We start from the raw sequence: 24,571 nt of genomic DNA on the forward strand, positions 1-24,571 counted from the left end.
GTATGACTCTAGCCACCTCTTTCTGTTTAATACATGCAGGCATAACTATCAAATTTTATAGAACAAATCATCTTAGTCCCCAGAGGAGAACTAGCTCAAGTGTTTATAAGTATTAACCAAATGGAAAGGCTAGAGAGTTAATAAAATATTTTGTTTGTAGCTGATGACTTAGACCAAGGCTTTTGTAATTGTTTGTTGTTACGTTTGCGTGATTTTTGTTGGTTTGGTTTACATTCATGGAAAAAGACAATTTACTGATGTCTGTCTTTGATTCTAGGATGTTAGCTAATTGCCAAATTAAACTGATGGTGTGTCAAGAAATAAGAGAAGTTTTCATTTTGAACCTTGAATTAAACAAATGAATACATTAATGGGTGAAGAGCTCATATACTATGTGAAAATTCATCTTAGAAAGTGGGACACATTTTAGCCAAGAATAGCATTTTCTTATTATTTTCTTCTTAGTCATGAATATATTTGGGGGCAGACGTAGCTAAAGTTTTCTGAAAGTCAAGCTGGAGGAGATATATGTGTTTAGTTGCCTCACAAAGCCTATTTAGGAAAGACGCTATCCCATTATTTCATCAACACAGGACTATTCTTATAATTCCATGAAGAACAAATACAGCAATATTAATCACAGTCTGGGTCAGCAGCATGAATTTACCATTTTTAAAAATCAACAGTAGTTTTCTGCATGATTGACCAAATCGATTTTGCCATGATCCAGGTCAAACAAAATAATTGGTGGAAACACGCAAAACTAATAGTAACAAAAACAATAAAAATATTATAAAATCTGAAATGTGAGACAATTATACTGCAAAGCTGATATCTTCAAAGTAGACTTTTGGGAACCTACATTTTTCAAAAGTCAAGGATGTAAAACTGGCATAAATTAATGTGCCTTGCCTACATGATAGTAATTTTCATATAATATCCAAAATGAGCTTGGAGTGGGGCAGAGGTGACAGAAAATTCTTTGTTCTGTAAATTTATACCATGTTTGGGCCATATTTTGGAGCTTTAATTTTTCAAATTAACTCTGGGCATCAGCCTTTGTCTCTCATATTAGAACACTGATGAGTTCCGGTTTAAATAGGATTTATTCAGCTCTGTGGCAAGTTGTTCATCAGAGTTGGAAGCTCTAACAAGCCGTCTAAGCATTTGTGACCTCCCTGATCTCCATTCCTTATTCTTAATCGCAACTACTGAAAGTTCCCATTAGGCTTGCAACACGTAGCAAGTCTAAACAAAGGCAGAAAGAAAGCTGTTGAGATTCTGGGAAATTCTAATTGCTCCTAGGGAAGAAAGCAAGCAAACAGCTGAAATGAAGGCTCTGTTCAGACCAAGACCACTTCCTCATCACTGCTATTTCAAAGGTCGTCTTTATCCCAGATGAGCACGAGCTCATAACACATACTTACTTTCAGTATTCCGAACAGGAGATAATATGCTCAATACCAGTACCCAGCACATTAACTGCTTTCTCACTATTGAGAAAAGCAAAGCTTCTGGGCTGCTAATTGACAGGCATTTTATACCACTGCAGACTCTTGCTCAAGCATTGATTTCCAACATAGGGGCCAGACATGCATACTTGAGGTCCAGAGGCTTTAAATAGCAGATTTAGGAGTATAGGTTCATTTAAATATATCTCTATGTGTTCAAGTTTATTTCGCAAATGTGTAAGTGTATTAACTGACTCGAGGTTGGAGTCATTGCTATGGAAACAACACTAGTTAATAAATGCCTGACTGCACATATCATTGAGCTAGACACTAATAAATGAAGAGACATGGCACCTTGGCTTCTGGTTTGTTACATCCTCAAAGGGACCCCTAGAGGAGTAATCAATGAACACTTGAAAAAGGATGGCCATTTAGATTGGTTTGCTAATATCATCTTAAAAGCAATTTTCAGTTCCTGAGATGACTGGCAAAGAAAGTGGCCCCGCAGGAGCTGAGGGCTGAAGGAAAGCTCCCGAGGCGGAGTTCTTGTAGTGGATAAGGGTTTCGCAGAGAATCATTTGCTGGAGGCCTCCCCCGCCCACATATGAATTCCTGTGGTGACACTGTCTCTGGTTTAGGAACATTGTGGGTTTGTTTAATACGAGTATAGATTATTGTGTGTCAAGAATATAAACAGTTTGAGAACGAAATTAGGAAGTTTGTTGAGCTAGAAAGAGGTATAAGAAATAAAACATGAGTTTATCTTTGTATGCTACCTAAGGGGACTAAAGAGGTCTCTATCTAGAAATAAACAACTGTCTCTAATAAACTGAGACCCAAATAGATCATGAGTACACGAACAGAACTGCCGCATGGAGGGAATGGAGCTCGGACACCAGGATATTCATGGTCTGCATCTTCCTGATGGCAATTTGAAAGGTTAAAATATTTAATCGAGGCCTCTGCAGCTATCTGTTCACCAGTCAATGATATCCAGAGCTGTCAGATGTACTGTGTATACCAGCAAGCTCGCCAGACCAATCTGTTTTCACCTGTCTCTGTGTCTGTGTGTCCCTATGCCTCACTGTCTCTCCTGGGTACAGGTATCTGAGTTACAGGAGAGAGCAACATCCAGGTAGGGGCCTGAGCCTCCTTCGCACTTTTCATTTCTTCCCGACCAACCTCTTGGTAAAATGGTCAGCTACAATACAAGATCAGAGGAATCTACTTAGTTTACTTGAATTTTCAAAACTAAATATATTTATTTAATCCCACTCCATTTTATGAATGAGGAGAATGAATTTCACAGGCATGAAGTGACTTACTCAAAGTTACAGATCAAGGACATGGCTAAACCAGGAAAAGAAGAAACCTCTTCTGAGTCCCAGGCCAGATTTCTGATTGAAAATTTAAGAGCTGATTCTGTTGGGGCAACAATGGGCCCAAATAAAAAATGAACTATATTTTCTAGCCTTTCTTACAAATAGAGTGGTTATGTGACACATGTCAGGCAGCAAAGTGCAAGTAGAAGCCACTGGGTGGAGCTTCTGGGAAAGTTCCCCAAAAGAGAGCACATTCAGCCATCCTAAGCCCTTCCCTTCTTCTTACTTGGAAAACAGTTGTGATGTTGGAGTGCTACCTGCCCTCTTGTGCAAATGAGACAACAAGAACATACTAAGGAATGCTGAAGGGATAGATTGGTCCCTGTTAACACCGTGGTGCCGACATGATGGAGCAGTTTACCTATCTCTAGACTTTTAGTCACACAAGGAAAACAAAACCACTAATTTGTTTAATACACCGTTTATCAGACATCTTTTACTTGCAACAGAACCTAATCTATAACTGATATACATAAAGGTATATAAACATACATGTGCTCACATAAGAACATGCTAATTAAAGTCTCCGAGTCTAACGCATAATATGAATGCATGTTACCGTAAATGAGAATTCTGTACACACTCTGCCTAACAGAATAGGCATATTCCATCGCATAGTTAATTCTGTCCTTGAGGTACTATTTGTAGGGAGGATCAGATGATCTGGCTTCTGGTCTGGGCTCTACCACTAACTCTCTGGGAAATGTTGGACTAGTATTGGGCCTCAATTTCCCCACCCAAAATGTTAGAGGTTAGACAAAATGACTTTTTTATGACTCCACAGTCTTTAGACCTAAGATTCAACAACTAGATCTTTTCCCTTCTCTTTATCTCAATCAATCTGTGATTCCACTTTAAGTATAATATAGGCTAAACAGACTTTTGTGAACCTGTCTGAGAAACACTCTCTCTTGCCTTGAGAATTTATACACAACGTTGTATCCGAAGTCTTCTAGCCTTTTTGCCTGGCTAACATTCACTCTTTCTTCAGGTCTCAGACTAGACGTCAATTTCTTTAGAAAGTCATGCCTGACCCTTGAGTATCATATTTGTGTGACAACATGTTTATATCCACCACAGATGTTACATTCCTTGAAGATTGGGGATACATTTGCCTTATTGTGATTGTATTCCAGCAACCGATGTAGATCTTGGCACAGAGTCCATATTCAGTAGCAAAAAGATGAATGAATACAGGAGGGAACGTTGTTTTTGTAGAGAAAAGATATACCAATTTTCATATAGTGGGCTAATAAAGCAATAATTTCCAATGGAACGTGGTTTATTTGTGTATAAAGGTAGTTTGGCAATAGTTTTTATATGTGTATTTCTCTCTCTATGTAGGTTCAATATATATTCAATATATATATTTCGTAATATTAGGTTTTAGATAAATTTGCTAAGTACATACAGGCTCTCACTGGATTCATCACAGAAATTAATAGGAATATTGCACAATATTTGATGTGATTTGAACAGTGGTAGGATAAGTCACACATGTGGCCTTCAATGGCAACTTTCTTAAAAGTATTTCAAGGAGAAGGAAAAGCTCATTTGAAAATTTTTATCTGAGAGTATTTTTTTATTTTTACAGGGTACTCAAATAATCAATTGAAGAAATAAACAATGAGATAATTGGCTGGACTTTGATTGAATTGCTTTTTGGAAGGGCTATGCCCCCACTTCACCTGCAGAATTGAAAATGAGGGAAATTAGTTTGCCTTCAGAGAGTTGAATCATGAAAGCAAAAGATCAGAACAGATAGATGGAAAATTAGCTTTTAAAGACAAAAAAGATTATACAACAAACAGAACTTAACAGAAACCTGATTGAATATATTAACGCATCTAAACAAAGAATATGTTACTCCTAAGGGGAAGGAAGCAGAGATCCAGAATTTGGTCAGCTGTTGCATGGACAAAGGAAGTCACAGAGCTAAATCAGGGTGGAGGAGTCATTTAGGGATGGATGCAATGTACATATCATTCAGATTAAAGGGAGCCAGAATTACCAAACTTTATGCATATTTTGTCCCAGTGGTAAAATTGTCACTTTTTATGACATGAATGAAGCAATGTTGATTTTAGACTAATGCCACTTAACGTTTGATTTATTTATCTCTCCTTGTTCTGATTCCATGCTCACCAAGCAGCCTGCTGATTGTGATTTGGCGTCTTATGGAGGTCTGGCTATGGGGAGAGAATGGCTGATCCCACAGACTTCAAGCATTTTCTGTCCTCAGACAGTAATTTCTCATCAAGAATTAATAAAATGACTTCTGATTAATGATGTGGTTTCTCATGCAGCTTCATTTTAGGAACAGAATGAGCTGATCATGCCAATACGAACATTATAATCTAAGTCAATGTCTTATTATAAATTAATAAATCAGTATTCTGGGTTCTACTCAGAACACATGTTGTGGTTTCATATATTTTTTTAGTCAGTGTCAGTCTCTCATAGTCTGCTAAGGCCTACACAGTGGACTAGAAAGATGCTCTGCACCTTGAAAATAGACGTTTAGAACCTAGAATATTGTGACCTAATAAGCCATTCTAGGACCCAAGCGGACTTCCCTTAGAGCCTTAGTGGTTAATGAAGTGTGGTCCTCGGACTCCCTCGGAACTTGAAGAAATTCAGAACCACAGCCTCTGATGCAGAATCATTGAATCAGTCTGCATTTCACCAAAGTCCTCAGTATATGTTGTGCATAATACAATTTGAGAAGTGTTGCTTTAGGGGATACAGCCATCATTTTCTCCCTCTATCTGTACAGGTTCCTGGAAGACACTCCTTCACGGGCATTTTACACTGCTACATGTTTTGTCGGGAATGCCAAGAATGCAAGGCCTCAGTAAAGAGCGTTTGCTCTTTATTCAGGCCACTTCTTGTGGGATGAAGTAATGTCTCCCTCTAAGCAGGCTTGCTTACTGGCTGCTATAAAACACTGGGTTTCCAAAGCTCAGTGTTCTTCTCCTTTAATAAAACTCACAAAGGTACAAGCATCCATCTCGCCCATTCATGTTGCCCCTGTGGGAATTTGGGGCTCAGGGAACAGGAGTAAACATGCTGACTCTCTGGCTATTGTTTTTGCTGTGAGTAATAAAGCCTTACATCTCTGACCCAGGAGTCTTGTGTTTTCTGCCAGCATCCGTGAGACTGTGGCAAACCAACATTAGCTTATAAGTAGGGTAAAATCTCAGACACTTCACAGTTATTGACACAGATTTCTTCAGACTTTTTTAGCAGTGTTGCAAAAAGCAATGTGTTAGGAGAACTGAGTTCTTATCTGGGTTCCATCATTAACTAGTTATGCCAAAGAATAGTTGCTACCTCTTCTCTCTGGAATGATTTCTTCATGTATAAAATAAGGACGGGGGAAGGGGAGGAAGTGGTTGATGAGAGTTTATAGACGGTTAGTTCCTGAGGGACAGGGTCAATTTTGTAAGAATTCTTTGTTGTTCTCCCTTCTAAAAATCAGCAAATTTCTTTGAATGTCAGTGATATCCATAAATATATGTTCTATTTTAGCCCTAGGAACTTGAGAATCTCTTAGAAAACCCTATTAAGTTATTTTCCTTACCCACCCTAATTCTACATTAAGGGATGTGCATACGTTCTATGGATACATGGAGCCTTATCGGGTGAAGATAATTAATCTTTCATTAAACTCAAAATACGCAAGTTGTTTTTGATTAATTTTGATAATTTTCGGGTCTCTACTCATTTGGGGTATTTCGGAATATGGACATCTTTGGAAGAACAACTATTTGTTCAATATATAATACAAAAGTCTTTTGAGCCTAAACCCGCAAAGGTGGTGATTTTCAAGGGAAAAAGAACAATAGGAGAATTCAGAAGGCTAATTTTTTGTTGCCTGCGTTATGCCACTTTCAGAGTCATGAGCTCAGTATAGTGCTAGCTGGCCTACAGAGATGGGAGGGAATACATCTCTGCTGATGGAGGAGCTGCCTGCACCCTACAATCTAAATTGACGGAGAGTCTGATAACACATCTCGCAACATTGAAAAAGCCAATTGCTTCTTTCTCCAATTAGAACAGTAAAGAAGTAGCTACAAACACCAAGCTCAATGTGAAAGAAGACTAATGCCATGTCATGGAAAGTCTGTGAGCTTTAGGGGCACAGAAAAGACTAAGGGTATTGCCTTTCCAACCAAGCCCCCCATTTCAGATCTCCTTAAAGCAGCTGCTGTTTGATTGAGAGAGAACAAAGAGGATAGTAAATAAAAGACTGAAACCATCAGTATCCAAAACTTTCACCAAAAATATTTTCCTAAGGTTACTAACAAATAAAATTAACTAGCCTATTAAATTTTTGAGCAAATTGTTTTGTCAAAGAAACCACAAGCACGGTCTACAGTTGTAGCTGATAACTCTTAAAGAGAGTTCTGAGTCCCCACACTGCATCAGTACAAAATGAGCCACACAGGCAGTTCAGTCCCTAATGCCTTCCTCAGATGTAGTCATGGAGGCTTGTGTCCAAGAAAGAATTTCCAAGAGGAAAAAGACAAGGGGCCACAGAGGACAGTGAACTTGAGAGTTCTTCCCCGAGCACAGGATGAGTAGCTGCCCAGTGATCCATCTAAGGAACATGCAATACTTCCAGAAAACAGAGTCTTGATTTCTCATCCTGGCAGGATATAATCATTGCTATGGGTAAGTGGCTGCTGTGGGTTTCCCTTTCTCCCCTTCTCAGAATGGGAGTGTTAGTACAGTGTTCTGGTTTACATTCCACCATAGTATATTGGGCTCATGTGTGACAGAAAACATTTGTTTTAATCCCAAGGTTAGCAGAGCACTATGTGCCACATTTATGCTGACAGAGAAGACTGAGCATCACCCAGAGAACCTGGACCTCAACCAGACCCAGCATCAGTGGAGCACTATGGTCTTCTACCTTTGATAGGAATGGGTGTGTTCTGTAAGTAGGAAGAAGGGCATGCCTGAATATTCGGGTCAGAAAGGGATAGATTGTAGTAAAAACTGCTAGTTGTCCCTCAATATCCATTATATCCTTTTCCTATAATCAAAGAACCACAATTTATGGCAGAGAATTCAGCTGTCACTAACAAAGAATATTATGCTAAGTGGAATAAGCCAGACAGAAAGAAAAATAACGGCATGATCTCACTTACATGTGAAATTTTAAAAAGTTGAACACAGAGAAGCAGAGAGTAGGAGAGTGGTTTCCAGGGGCAGAGAGGGGGTGGAATAGGGAGACGTTGGTCAAAGGGTGCAAAGTTGCAGTTATTAAGATGCTTGACTGTAGCAATCATTTTACTATATATATATATCAAATCATCATGTTGTACACCTTATATATATGATTTTGAATTTAAAAAGTAAAAAAATAAATACTGTTTTACATGCAAAATAGTTTGTCAGTAGTGCATACAGATTTGGGGAAGTGTATAGAAAAAAAGAGGTGAGACTTTCTTCTTCCTGCAGCCTGAAGTATAGATACAATGATGCTATGAACTGGAGGGGATATCTTGGACCACAAAATAACTGGTGAATGGATGCTACAAAGTGGAACAAAATCATACAAGGAGGCCATGTCTTTGACATTATCAGGCTATTCTAGCCCTGGCCTGTCTATTGCAGGCTTCCATGGGAGAGAGAAATGAAGTTGTATTTTGTTTAAGTTCTTATTTTGGGTTTTGCTAACTCTGTTTTGCTAACTCTGCTAACAACTGTTTCTAAACCTAACTGGCACAGATGCTTTAGAAAAATTATCTAGAAAGTTATTCACAGATTTTAAAATTTTGTGTCAGTCCTCTACAAATCTCATGGGATTTTAATATTAATGAATAAAAATGACAAATTAGGGTTTGAAATACTGCCTTTCTGGCGGAGGCTCTCTAAGAACTTTGGTTCAGTAGAATTTTAATAGTAAAGTAGAAAGTAGATAAAATAATTTGCTTTTGTATCTAGACCTTTGTTTTAGACATTTAGTTTTCAAATGTCATTTTAAATAACACGTTAGAATTTTACAGCTTTAAAGGATCACCTATGACATGACTGCAACCACCAACAAGCTGTTGACAGTGTTGGGGAAACAACCAAGCTCCCAGGAGGTGAAAACGTGAACAAGTACGTAAGACTGTGGGTCTGCTAGTCTTAGAACGGATAGGTTATAACAATGCACAGAATGATGGTCATGAAGAACTGAAATCAATATTAGGTGATTTTTAACCTAGCTTTATACACACACACACACACATGCACTGTTAAAAGAACCATTTCCAAACACTATATTAGGTTCCACATTGTTTCTGTTTTCCATCTATGCAGTAATCAGCCCCATTTTCAGTCTGAAATTTTCCTCTAAGCTTGTCACTTTGCCGTACTTTCCTCTACAATGACAATAACAATAATATAACATAGTGTTTTTCAAAACTGTTAAAAGTTAGACCTATCTCATGTTGAATTCAACTATTGCAAATCAGAAAGGGTAATAGTGCTGTCCTTTGTATTTGAAGATAATGATCTTGAATCACCATCCACAGAATACTTGCTTGGAGCTATTTGTTTCCAGAATCTTGATACTCACTATCTCTGAGCTCCACCATGAGGATCTTATCTGGATGTAGTGCTGCATTACATTTTGCCTTTCCTCGGTCTCTATCTGAGCCTAGATACTAAGTCTGATCATACACCAGCCACACTGAACAGAGACCGCTATACTTCTCTCCTAATATTTCTCTTTCCCCACATCTTTACCCTCCAGCCATTGGTAGAGAGTGGTATACATAGTCATTATATTTACTTACGAGTAATAACAAGGCTGGATTTGTGCTAAACCATCTCAGCTGTCTCACCTGGTTCCTGTCATAACCAATTTCAAGATAGTGGACTGGGACTAGAGACAGATATTATGAAAAAATAAAGCAAAACCAAACAAAATACATAACAAAGGCAAGTTCTCCTAGAGAGCTTAACTTCTCCTTGATCTGGGACTGGGGAAAGTACATACTATGCCAGATATTTCATTGGATAGAACAGACGGTAACTAAATTGGTAAGACTATCTTTATGAGCTGTTTTCCAGGACATGGAAATCATTTTTACTGTTTACCTATCAGCTGTTATTGTGACATTACTAATCAGGCAATTCTCTAATCAGAAGACAATGTGTTATAAATCTATATAGGGAAGTTCTCTATGGGTTAATTCAAGGGCAAAGGAGTTTAACTTCATTACAGTACTCAGAGATGAAAGATTTTTGCTCCAAAGTATCCTTGGAGAGTTTCTTGCAACATTCCGTATAATTTGAAGGAAAAAGAGATTAGACCAAACAAGTATAGTGTGCATTAGCAATTAGATTAACAGTGTACTAGAAAAAGTTGGGGAAGGATATTAGAAAAAGGTTAAGCCTCTCATTAAATAGTTCAGTACTAATTACTTTACTGTTTGATCAGCATAATAGAACAACAGAGTGAAGTAACTGCTCTTCCTTTAAGTAAAAATTGGCACAAGTATATATGATTTTCTAGAAAATACGAGGAGGTGATAAATAAAGATATGTGTCTGAGGAGTACCAAAAGTGGCAGAGGAATTAGTGCTCAGATGAAAGTAGTCTTTATCTTAGCCACTGGGGTTGTTCCAGATGCATAATGATACATCTTAAGAACCAGAGTATCACAATATTCCAGTCATAAGTAATTGGTTCTTTTGTCACTCACCTTGTAAAAGCTATTAATAGTATAAGGAAAAAAGTTGTTTTTGGCTGATGACATTTCCATAACATGTGAAAGAAGGTAGCATTTGCTTATAAGGTCATTCACAAGCTAGCATCTGCCTTTCTTTCCATCCTCATGTCTGTCCACTTTAATCGTCCCCTGTTCTCCAGCCACATGGCATTTCTTTTATTCATTCATGTTTGTCATTCTCTTTCTCACTCTAGGTTTCAACTACATTTTGTGCTAACTGCTTGTGTTCCCAAACTCCCCTTCAAAAATAGCAATCTTCCAAAGGTTAGGAATCAAGTCTTATCAGCTCACCTTTGTATTCCCAACATAGCGTGGGACTAGGCATTTAGATGGTCAATAAAGTGAATAAGTGAATAAATACTAAAGTTTTAAAATTATGGCATTACTGGTTAATCTCATGTATGCAGCCTACAAACTACAGTTTTATTACTTTAAACAGGTAAGAAGAATGAGAAAACAAAACATTTTAAGAATTTTTGGGGGGGGTAATATGAAGGGAACTGATTCTACCTACCTCAAAGCAACTTAAAATCTGTATTCCTCCTCCTCTGACTCTGGCCAGGTTAGAGGAGAGAGAACACTGGATCTGGAAACTATTGTGACATTAATTTTTTGAAAATTATAAAAAGTCTGAAAACTTTTTATAAGCAGATAATATACTTTTCTCTCTGGCTTCATAGAATTAAAACACTGCAAGAAAAGCATCCTCTGAAGCCTCGGAACTTTAGTCTAAAATGTTGCTTAAAAACTAGTGTGGAGCAGCAATGAGGCGTAGTGATAGAGTTCATTTTAAGAGGGAAATGTTTCTTGTTGCAGCAAATGTGGACAAGAATGCTGCATGCAGGTGTGGACACTTGGGTATGCACGAGCTTATCAAGGAGACAGAACAAAATCCCAATTGTATATGAATTTGGAGATACTGAACCAAATCATCCCTACCTCACAGCAAAGTTAAGGAAATTACAGACATAATGAGGGGGATTGAAGTTATACAGAAGGAAAAGGACAGACGACTAACCTTGGAGTCCCTACCATGCACCAAGTGCCTCACATATATCTTGTTTGATATAAGATATTCCACCTCCATGTGAGCAAAGTGTTCCTGAATTCATTTTACACGGGTAAACTGAAGATAAGAGAGTTCATGTAGTTGACTTAGAACCATGCAGTTTGTATATGGAGAAGCTAAGTTTTCCTTTATACCCACCCAAGTAGATAGCGGTGTGCTGAAACTGGCTTGTACCAGGTCAGGAAAGCCAATTGTTAAATTTGGGGTAATTTTGCGAGCAGTTTATAAAACATGGCCATTGTTAAAATTAAATTATATAAACTTACAATTAAATAAATTATATTAAACACTGATGTAATAACTACATAAAATTCATTATTTCAAAATTATTTTACTACATTTTTACTATTATTTATGATCTTCAGGGTTTTTTATCTGTATTGTGGAAATATTGCATAATGGTGTAATACTGCACATCTTTTCCCTATTGTGCATTCAGTAGCATCACTTGGTAGCTTGAAATCTGCCATAATGGGAATATTTCCACCATAGAAATTGGCAAATGCTCCAAGTTAGGGGTTGACTTATTTTTTTGTTGATTGTCTAGACTTGAGAAAATGATGGTGCAAATGTTAACGGAGATTAAACATAAGAGTATATTGTGTCTGTAGCCATCACATTGTGAATAGCACAAAACATTGAGAGAATTTTCTTTCAGGATTCCAAAACTATTATCTGTTTCAGCAAAGAAGTTACTTTCATCTTACTCATTATCATAAACAAAAATACCAACCCATATTCATGTCAGAATAATACTCAGAGCTGGGATACAACTCCATTTGTCAAATCGTGGTTGAATTGTAACCACAGATGGGCTATCGACATGCGATTTTGACAAAAATCAATAAAAGCATTCTATGAGAAGCAATTGGCTGCATGGAATTTACAATAAAGTGTATTGTATATCTCATTATTATTTGTAAATTTTGTGATATACATTCTTTTCAGTTAAATATTTACCAATGCACCACTGAACATATAATAGTGAAGACGTTAAATATTATTTAGTAAGACCGCCGAGAAATATAGGGAAGTGTTTGCAAAGCATAAAATTGAATTGATCTTATAAATATGTAAAATAAATACATAAAGAAAGTAAGGTTAATGTGTAGATGAAAGGAGAGTTTTGTGAGAAGGGTAGATGATATACAATTAATATACAGTACAAGATGGTAAACGTGAAAAATAGAAATAGAAAATAACAAAAGCCTGTTATGTCCTAAAAGAGTATGTGTAGTGTTTCTATGTGCCAAACTTATAAAATATTTTGGAGAGAAAGGGGAAGATGTGTTGTCATAAACACAATTCTATCGAGATCTGTAGAAGGGTCTTTTGCTTCCATCACAGTGAACGTGGTTTTGTATTTTTAACTTCTGTTTCTAGAACTATAAGACAGTGTATTTCTGGCCTTTCTTTTTATCTAATAGCAGAATATTATATTGCCTTATCTTTTCCTCATAAATTTTCATTTCCCTTAAATTTTAGTACACACATTGAAAGATTAGAATTTATCTCTTCAAAGTCAAAAGAGAGTCTTTAGGAGAAGCAAATTTTTCTCAAAACAATCATAAAAACAAACAAACAAAATACCCTGTGGGCAGGCAATTCTGTGACTAAGAATATTTCTGAAAAGTAAGCCTGCTTTTCCCTAGGAATGTATGAGAAAATCTTCCCACAAATTTCAAGCACAACCAAGTTGCTTCCCAAATTGGCCATTTGCACTCTAGGCTAATGCTGAAAGAGCACAGAATTGTCTGAGTAATTCAATTGCAGGCAGAATCGATGTAAGTGCGAACACTGCCCTGGTCAAAGGTTGGCCCTTAGGCTGCAACTTAAATCAATTTTGGGTAAGCTAAGTTTGATTACATTTTCAGCGATGAAGCTTTCAAAAGCAATTTTGAGCTTCCTTTTCAGAGGCTGTTTGGTTCTCTCCCTAATCTATCCCCCTGGTTAGAGAAGCACCTATCTATGTCTCTGTTTTGGTGATCATTAGGTCCAGGAGTTGAGGAAAAATGGGAGAAAGAAAGAGAAAAAAAGAGGAAATGATCCAGAAAGTAGAAAATAAGTAGCAGATGACAGTCTATCACTAATAATATGTGAATAAGTAACGTTTTTTATCTTTTTAAAAAGTTTATGATGATAAGAATAAGAAGGAGAAAAAATCGGGGAGTATGCTAACAAGGGGAAAATAAGGAAATAACAGAGGGAAGATTGTTATGATGGTGATGTGTGGCAGTCTAAGACTATCTTGGCATATGAGACGCGTTCTTTCAGGTGCTGCTGGCAGGAGGGATGTTGAGGAAATACAGGTGGTTCTGAAGTATGAAACAAAATGGGTGTAAGAAATGATGTCAAATATGGATTCCAACAGGCAATATACTAGCTTGAGAGAAATAAACCTTTCAATTTATCTTTTTCCAGCAGAGTCAAGCCTGCAGAGTTGTTGTGCATCCACAGCTTATGCAGGTCTTCCTGAAAATGTGTTCACATCATGAAATAGTTTGACTATAGATATGATCTACAGATGGGTAAGCATATTATTATATCACAAACTACAGTGCTCCCAAGAAGTTATGATTTTTTTGAGAAAATACAAATTTCATTACAGGTATGACCACTAATTCTTAAAACGTAGGCTACTATCCTGCCAGTTTTAGGATAATACGTTGCTACATCTTGTCTTATGAAGTGTTTTAGAAAACTCGTGATTCCTTCTAAGTGGATTGAGTGGTGACTCTAATGGATCTTTGACAAGAATTATGATCTGCTTCACTAATTAGGCTGCTCCACAGATGCACTAATTGGATTGATTTGAAAAATCAAAGAAAGGAAACCGAAGAGCATGCGACTAACCAATATCACATTTTAGAGCTGCGTAACTTGTTACTTCTTTGCCTGTTGAAACAGAAAGCTTGGAAAAGGATAAAATTGGAAAAATCCAACCTACTAAAAGTTTCTGGCCATGCCACAGGTGAAATAATATTTCCATGCAAGCAAGTCTTGCTTAATTTATTCAAATCTTACTTAAGTATATACTGGGGAGATACCTATTTTTTGTCCCTGGAGAGAAATCCCAATTGAATTATATTTATAAGTAAGGAAACTTAGTCCATGCTGAATAGATACACTTAATGAGAACAGGCCTTTTCAGTCCCTTCCCCAGCAGTTTTATGGCTACTAAAACAGAATTTATAGCGCTTTCAAGAAGTGTGGCCCATTGAAATATCATTGCTTTCACAATTAATTCTTCATCCTTTTTCCTTTATCTGAAACATCAAAACAAAATAGTAGCCAGCTTCACCTTAGATTTTCTTTTGGTGGTGTATTCTATTAATTATGCTTCACATTGCCTGAGGAAAAGTGGGAAGTCTAGTAATACGGAATGCAGCACTTCATAATAATCCTTTTCTTCATACCATATCCCTGGATCTTATACTGGGGGTCACATTTAAATTTTTCACAAAAAGAAACCACAGCACAGAAGTGGAGGTGGGAGAGTAGCTCAGACTGCTATCCTATCACGTGCTCAAACCATTAGAACCTTCAAAGCTATTCAGAGTTACAGAGAAAACAGTGCATGCTGGGTAAATATTGCCTAAGAGGCTTAGAAATAATGGGAGGGAAATCTCTCACAGGATCTCCAATATGCCCTGTTGGGGAAAGACTACGAAAGGTGCTATTGAAGATAAAGGCTGGTAATGCATTTTCTTTAGCTGGAAACGTTGGCATGTTTTCATTTTTACAAAGTCTTAATAGCCACAACTCCCATATATACAGGGTCACATTTTGGCCTAATTTGTTACAGGGTTAGAGCTTTGTGAAATAAAATAGCAAGCAAGAAGGTCTATTTTAGTGCCTTTTCATAGGTTATTGGCCAACAGAATTGAAACTGTGAACATAAAGGCAATTTCCCGGGAGAGTAAAATTCTTTGTGGAGATGACAAAATGATTAGGCCAGGAGTGCTCTAGAGCTAAACTTTATGGAAACTCACCACACAGCAAAGCACATTAAAATACAATTTTTTCTGTCAATAAAAAATAATTTTGAGTTCCATGACAAAAATGAACAGAGGGGAAAAATATTGGCAGCATTTCTACTTTGTTGAGGAGTAAGTACTGTTTTTTAATAACAACATAAAAATACAACCTTAAAAACATATACAGATTTCTTAGAATCTTAAAGCATTACAGCTGAAAAAGAACTTGGAGATTAATTATTCTTTTTTTTTTTTTTCTGAGGCAGTTTCACCCTGAGCTAACATCTGTTGCCCATCTTCCTCTTTTTGTATGAGAGTTGCTGCCACAGCATGGCCACTGGCAGATGAGTGGTGTAGGTCTGTGGCTGGGAACCAAATCTGTGCCGCAGAAGCGGAGCGTGCTGAACTTAACCACTAGGCTACTGGTGCTGGCCCAGGAGGTTAATTATTCTGTTCTCCTCATTTTATAGATGAGGAAACTGAGGCCAGAGAGTTAAGTGTTAGACCTAGGGACCTTTCCAAGTAAAGGCCAGAACTTAAATATTCTTAGGCTAGGGCTTTTAATAAAATTTTATGGTTAAATTTGAAGCTCCTTTTGATAGTTCTACATCTTTTTGGTACCTGATTCCTACAAGCCTGCTGGATTTCAAGGCTGATCAATTACAAGAGCAAATATGAAAGCTCCCTTCTCCCTTTGGCATTTACTGACCCTTAATCTGCTATCAGGATGTATGTGCAGTCTCAGTAACTTGAGGATGCAACTGTCAAATTGCCTCTTAACCTGAGAGAAACACATCAGTAAAATAATTAATCTTGTACAACCCTCTCTATCAACCTGACCACTTTTTTTTCCATCATTACAAGTGAATGCTTATGTGCATGGCTGATTTAATTAATAATCTAATAAAAAGACAATATCATAGTGATATACGTAAGTGCATTAGTAAATGAATCAAAGAACCAGTGCTGTTCTTAGAAATTCAGTTAATTCTCTGAAACTCTATGACTTTTTGACAGCCCTTGGGGTCACTATGCTATGTGATACAGAGGCAAAAGGCAGGATTTTCCAGGTTTACCTCCAAATCAACCAAACTAACTCTAATTTTATCTTTGTTATCTATTAAGAGTTTGCATAATGTTTTATTTGGGGGAAATAATGGAATCTATTGCTTAAAAGAGTATGGAAAAAAATGGACTCAGTAATATCTGAGACCTACTCCGGCTCTAAAGCCCGTCAGTTGACATGGGTAACTAGAGCTCTGTTAGCATTTGTATTTGGTTCTCATTAGTGGGAACTAGGTGAGCCGGAGCACCACAGGTCCCAACAGTTATTCTAACTGCTTCAACCTGCTGGGGATCGTCTCTCATGAATGGCACTGAATGAGCATTTGTGTCTAACTTCTCGAGGATACACAGGTTCTAGGTATAAGGTCGTGGAGGAAAAAGCCCTCTTGCTTCTCATACCCCATTTCAGCAAGTTTGTATGCATCCAATATTTGTGTGATGATTATGTCTGTGTATTTCTGTTTACTATAGTGCCACGTCGTAGGCCAATTTAGCCACATCAAAATCTACCTACAACTGCAAACATCATTTTTGTCAAATATTTATGACTAGAGCATCCAGGAAAGGCTCCCATTAACATCTTAAAGCTGTGAGGATAAAGCAAGTTGGCTCACACAGCACGCTGTCTGCAATAATCACCAAGTCTAAATTTATTACTGCCTCTTTCAACCAAAATGAAAACCCTCTCCCTTTTAAGTTGCAGGAGGGGAGATCAATTTCAATCTAAAATATAAATCATTCAAATTTGTGGTATCATCTTTCGCATGGAATCAGGGTTTATTATAATAGGCAAAAGTAACAGAGAGCCCATACAGTTGCTTACTGGCATGTGGGAACATTTGAAGCAAGCAGAGGGCTGAAATATTACTTGCAAGGGCACAGCTGGTTCCATATTCAACAAATCAGTCAAAAAATAATGTTTGCCTGCATCAGTCAGATCTAAACAGGGAAAAAAATGTTATGTTACCCACATTCTTACTATCTCCAATAGCCTCTTCCATTCTCCTTTTGGATACCAGCTACTCTTTTTTTTTATCTCAAAGAGGAGGTGTCCATCAAATTAAAGAGACTGAGAGGAAATGTTCTCTAACATGAGAGGAGATATTACAGAAAGTTAAATAGCACTGATTGTATAAAGCATTTACAATTGGAACTTCATTATTGTCTCCACAGGCTTGCTACGGCAGAGAAAAGACAAAATTTTGGTGGGTCCTTTGAATATTTTATGTGTAATATTTCTGAGACAAATGCTTTATTTGAATAAATGCATGCATGTGTGTGTATGTATGTGCATGCAAGCACATGTGTGCACACACACACACACACAAGAAAACAAAGAGAGAAGTCCCTATACCTTCATTAGGACTTCTATTCTAGCAAAAGATTTGATACCACACTTTTGGGAATACATTAAGGGGAGTTTGACATCCACACACTATAGCAATATTATTGTTATCCATTGAGGACTGCAAGCGAATATAGTTAATATGAAAGCTTGAATTGTCCCAAGTATTTTCATATATTAGGTCTCTAGAGAAGCCTGTGTTAAACTGAAGCTATGTGAATTTTAAGCACTTTGTTTATGTATCTAAGATTTCTTCCTTCTTAACTGATTCTCTTTCCTTATTTCCCTTTAGACTGTGAGTCTTTCAACACACGTTCTATAATAAATATCTGTTCTATTGTGAAAGTGGGAAACGAAGCATAGGCAACATGTTTTACTTACAGAAATGAAATGCCTTCTATTGGTTATTAAATTACTGATCAAATGATGGTGTACATTTGATGAATTGGACCCATAGATGGCAGGATGGGATCATTCAGTTCACATTCTTTAAAGAGAAGACTTAGAGGAGTCATCTTTTTCAGTTGCTCATGTTCAGGAAGTAAAAAATACAGTTGAAAAATAATAATAACATTCCAAATAATTCTGAATCTCCAATTTTTTACTTAATAAGGAATTTTGCTATGAATAGTTGGCACCCTGTCATCCATTATTAATTTTGTTAAAGCACTTCTTCCCAAGGCTGATCTACAGTGATCTGCAGAATTTTCTCTGTCTCTTTCACAAAGAGATGACTTTAACTTAGGCATATTGCAGAAATTTCCTGGCAGATAATCTAGGGGATGAGGGATTCATTGAATACTAGCATTCCTGTAGTTTTTCCATGCTTACTTGAGAAAGTACGTTCTCTTCACCTGAAGTAATTCTATTGGTGAAATTACTAACATCTGTACGTAGAATTACAGTAACTCTCACAACTGCAGTCTAAAGCCCACAGGCCATGGAAGGCAAAAGGGTTTAATGTGACTTCATATTCAATCAAGGTCCTTTCTTGTCTCTCTGGGACCTAAGACAGATGTGAGCAAAGACGCAAACAAACTGAGGGTGAGAGGTGTTTGCAGAAAAGCAGGAGGCGTGGGGAGTGTACCTCACCAGAGCCTGGGGTGCTGCATCTTTGCTGGTTAGTGAACTGTTGATACACATACGGCCATTGGGCCTATTATTCAGAAAAGAGGCCCAAATCAGACCAGCTGCCAAGGCATCAGGCAGATCAGCCTGTGTTCTTCCTTTCATAGCCCAGCCTATGCAAAGAGTGGTTTACTACCCAAGTCTCTGCTTCCTCATTTACCTGTTTAACCTTAATCCACAGCAGCTTCCAACCCCAGTTTCTTACAGAAACTGCTTTGGCAAAGATCCCCGATAACTGCCAATTGTCAGAGACAGTGGTTGATTTTCAGACCTTCTCTGACCTGATGTAGCATCGGACACTGCTGACCTTCCCTCTTCTTGAATGGGTCTCCTCCTGGGGCCTCCATGGCACTGATCCTCCTTTGGCATCTCCGTCCACACTGAATGTGCATGCTTCTACAGGATGCTCCTCTTCCTCTGAGCACTCCTCCATGCTAATTTTACTTGGATTTCAGTCCTTACTCATCTTTTCACTCTATGTGGCCTTCATAAGAAATCTTATTTACTCTCATGGCTGAAACTACTGACTCCATTCTGACAACTTCTAAATCATATCTCCATTCTGGACTTTACATTCAGCTAGCTACTGGGCATTGCTTCCAAGTGAAATTGAACTCATGTCTAAAATCAAACTCATTTCTCGTCTTTCAATCTCCACCTTCTCCCCAAATCTAAAAGCGCTAATCCTCCTCTCATGTTCTTATCTTGGTTAAAGTCACCCAAACTAAACGTTGAGAGTTCATCAGATTCCTACAATTCCCTTCTCATTCTCTCCATATTTGGTCATTAACTCCTATCTCCTAATTATCTCTCAACTCTCTTGTCTCTGCTACACTTTTTGTGCAATTATCTTCTCTCAAGTCTAATACCTGGGTTTAGCCCTCCACATTGCCTAAGAACATCTTTCAGAAACAAAATCTGTTTATACCTTGTCTTTATTAACATTCTTCAATGGCTCTCCAAAACCAGAAAAAGTCCAAACTCATTTGCAGCCCTTCCTGTCCTAATTGCACCAATTTGTCCATCCTCATCTCTCAACAATCTCTTCTCCCACCTTTCACTCTAACCGTATTAAAATACTATCATGTCTTCAAATATATCACATTGTTTCATTCTGTCATATCTTTATGTAAGCTGTTCCATACTACAGTCTCTCTCTCTCTCTCATCACCATTCCCACACACAGGCTAAACCCAATCACATCCTTAGTTCAAGGGTCACCTCTGCTCTAGCCTGCGCTGAGTCATTGAGACTGAGTTGATCATTCTCTCATTGTGCCATTGTACATTGTGCTCATGATTGTTGTTGAATGAACCCTGAAAAGTTCTGCCTCTGAAAATGAGACAGTGAGGGCTAAAATGGTATTTTGAGTTATATCTTAGTTGTAATTCATGTAGTGATATTACCTATTCTAGATGACAGGCTTCCATTGCCCTTGAGACTGGATTAACAGCCTGTTCTCTGCCCTGGCATGCTACCATTGACTATACTGCATTACAGTTGTCAATTTCCTGTCCTTCTCTCATTCACCTGAGAACATTTTGAGGATGAGGTTCCAGTTCTATTAATCCTTTTCTTTCCAACATCTAGCACAGTGCTTTGTACACTGTAGGCAGTCAACATATATATTTGAAGAATGAATGTTGCTGTTGAATAAATTATCTGAATCTCAAAATAGAACAATCTTTTTAGTTCTGCCTTTACTCTGCATCTCCTAGATGTCTGAACTTCTACTCTGAAAACATCAGATTTAATCTGGAATTAGTGCCACAAATTCTGGTTCATGCACTGAGAAGGGATGAGCTGAACTTGTGAGCTAGAGTTGGGACATTATTTGAAATTTGCACACCTTCTCCTTGGCTTGCCAATGACAGTTTACCATCTACATCCTCAGAAAGGTACTGGGCAGTCATTCATCAAATTTGGTCAGCCATCTATGTATAGTTTTTTGAAACGAATTGAAGTGAGCGTTCTTAGGGGATATGATACAATCACAATGGCTAACATTTATTGAATGCTTACTTTGATCCAGGCTGAGTGATAAGTGCTTTACATGCACAATCCCATGTAATTTTTATCTTGTCGATGGAAGCTATTATTGCCCTCATCTTGTAAATAAATTGACTGAGGCATCTAAGTAACTTACTCAAAGTCACACATAATTGATATGTGGTAAAACTGGGGTTCACACCAAGGCCTGCTTGACTCTCTTTATGTGAAACACACACAGACACACACATTTACACACCAAAAAGTGTTGCATTCTGTTTTGGATTGTCTTAGTTATGGCAAAGCTCTAAACCACAGCTTCTTGCCTTTTTTCTGCCGATACGGAAAGAGTAGGTTACTACAAACCAGAAAAAGATTGTAATAGTCTCAGGATTTATCCTAAGTAATTATGGAGATGGGGAGCTGATTCCCAGTGGCTAAAGCTTTGTTAGAATGCTATTATCAACCAGTTTGAGTGTTGGCTATTATATAAGCACTATGCTAAGTAACTCACATTTCCAGTTACCCTGTCTTTGAGGGTAGTAACTCTTCAGGCCTACACATCACGAAAGCATGAACCTTTTCTTATCCATGGCGTGTTCCCAATATCACCACGTGCACAGGTGGCAGATTCTTTGGAGTTTACTTCCTTTCTCCTGGATGAGAAGATGGGCAAGTTACCTTTACATACTCCCTTAGCTGTATGAAGGCTGAGCTTTAGTAACAGATTTTTAAAAATTCTTTAGCAGGTCACAGGCCGATATTAGATTGGCTTAGAATTGGCTTCTAGTCTGGATCAGTTTAGAGGTTGAGGACCCTCTCATTCATAAACCTTGTGAATATGTGACAGGCATTCTTATCAAGGGACATATCATTCTCTCTCCAGCTAGCATTATATAAACTTTAAGAAAGCTGCCTTTTCCCATAAATAGTTTGCAGATTCACAATGGCTGTGTTGGATGACTGTATCATTCAAAGGAGATTTAAAATTCCATATAAATATGTGTTTAAATGTCCCTGAGTCTCATTTTTGTATAAGCTTCCAGTCAAACACTGACCCCATTCATCTTTCATACACTTAAATTTGATATCTGGTACATGTTGCTTGTATCTAAATATTTATTTAAAAAAAGAATTTTTATATATTAAAAGAATAGTGTTCAAAATTCTTAAAGAAAAGTTGATAAAACCACAAGAATGACAAATATGTTATATGTAGAGGTTTATCTTTCAACTGATACAATTTATTTCCTGCTCCTTCGATGGTTTTATGTTCATGGTGAGAGAGAGTGAAAGGCAGGAATTAAAAGCTTGGGCTCTGAAGCTGGACTGTCAGATTTTTGCTTTGTCACTTATTAACCATTTGACTTTGGGCAATCTTTTTTTTTCCCCCTGATTTTTTATCTCCCCAAATCCCCCCAGTACATAGTTGCAGGTCCTTCTAGTTGTGGCATGGGCAATCTTTTAATCTCTTTTTGTCTTAGTTTCCTCACCTGTAAGAAGGGAATTATAGAATTTACCTTTTTGGATTGTGTGAGAATTAAATGAGTAGATTTATATAAAGAGATTAGAATAGGGTCTGGTCTATAGCAAGCCCACAAAAAATGTTATTTTTAATCACTGTGATATTGTCTTGTATATCTAGAGATTACAAATACACATTCTATAGCAAAAACTCAGTTCATTGACTCATTTATTCATTATCCATTCAATCACTTATTTGATGTTTAACTAATTCATTTATTCACTAAAGATTTACTGATTGTCTACTAAATAGCACGCACTGTGCTTGGTTATATGGGAGATAAAATAATCAGATATTGATCCTGTATTCTCAAGAAACAATTTTATCAAGAGATAAAAATATGTATAAAAATAATTATGGTACAAAATAGAAATGTGTGGTGCAATAAGAGCTTCAGATGAGGTCATATACAAGAGTTCTGAATATCCAGACATTTCTTCAAACTTCTAGGGCTATATTCATGATTACAGACAAGATTTGCATATTATGTCTTTATTAACAAATTAATCAGATTGCACTTGTATTTCCTAACACCTCTACGTACAAGAAGCCACTGGCAAAGGGAGATCATTAGAGGCCATTCTGAAGATACCACATTTAGAAACCTTTTCGGCACTGCACTATTTCCAGATGATTGTGTTAAGGTTGCCAGAGTAAAACAAACACTTAAATAAGTGACATTTGTTCCTAATTTGTTGCATTCATTAATGCTTCAGTTTTGAAAGTCAGAATGTGATTTAGAAATTTAAATAGCAAAGAGTTAGTGTGTTATTAAGCCTTACATTTTTCTTTACTTTGCCTTTTTAATCCATTTATTCTTTCAGGTTCTTGAATATTTAAACCATTTAAAATATTAATAACATATCAAAGAAGTATCAATATTTACATTAAATTGGAATTCATGCTGCTCTATAATATTTTCAATGGTTTATATTATTCATAATTACACTACACAAATCATCCTCATGGAAGAAACTTAAGCAAGTATACTATACTATGGCTATTGCATGGCAGGAATGTTTTTTTTCAAAGTGGAGATGCTAAGAAATATTAGGTAATATTAAGCTGGAATAATAAATGATGTGATGTTTTAAAAGTATATAGAGAACAAATCATTTTTAAATGATTATTTTCTATTAACAACAAACTGATATATTTTATTTAACATCAGAGGATCTTAAATCATGGTAACTCAGAGTTCATAAATCATGAAACTTATTATAGTATAGTTTTAAGCAGTAAGAGTATTATATATCCCATCGCCATTTCTTCAAAATGGAAATGATCATGTCTGCAATGAACTACATAATATTTGCATTTTTCAGAGACAGCTTCCTATCACGGGATGATAACACGAATATACATATGTCAGGTTATTATACAAACAGTAACTATAAAAGATAAGGATGATTCAGATAACTTTGTGGAAATGAAAAGACAACGTATTCTCTATAGTCTTCTTTGAACATTTTGAGAAACACTCCATGTCAAATCAGGGATATTTTATGGTTATAACAATTCGTTGGTTACTCAGCTTCTCAAAAAGCACTAAAACTAACCGTAGGACAAGACATTAGCCTAGCTTTCTCTCTCTTCCACTAATCCTTGTGTTGCTCTTCTTTTTTAATTTCTAATTTTTAGGAACTAAGATACATTAAAAATATAGTATTTACTTCAGTAAAACCTTGTTGTATTTAAAAATACAGTTTGTAGTAAAAACGTGATCTATATGGATAAAATATTTTGTCCATGATCATTTACTTACTATTTCATTTTGTTTATGGCATGTGAGATTCTCACTATTCCAAGATGAATATCTAAAGTAAACCAACCAAGAGTAAATTCGATCCAAATTAATGTATACTTAAAGATAGTATAACACATTTTTAAAAACAAAACAAAATAAAA

The 24,571-nt window shown here is 36.9% G+C and overlaps 1 protein-coding gene across 2 annotated transcripts in view; it reads right to left on the bottom strand.

The window, feature by feature from the left end:
• NEGR1 (neuronal growth regulator 1) overlaps positions 1 to 24,571 on the bottom strand; it is an 810,652-nt gene that overhangs the window by 139,728 nt on the left and 646,353 nt on the right. The gene's annotated exons all lie outside the window — the stretch shown is intronic.

This window comes from Equus quagga, chromosome 18 (assembly GCF_021613505.1).
Source record: "Equus quagga isolate Etosha38 chromosome 18, UCLA_HA_Equagga_1.0, whole genome shotgun sequence".
Classification (NCBI taxonomy): Eukaryota; Metazoa; Chordata; class Mammalia; order Perissodactyla; family Equidae; genus Equus; species Equus quagga.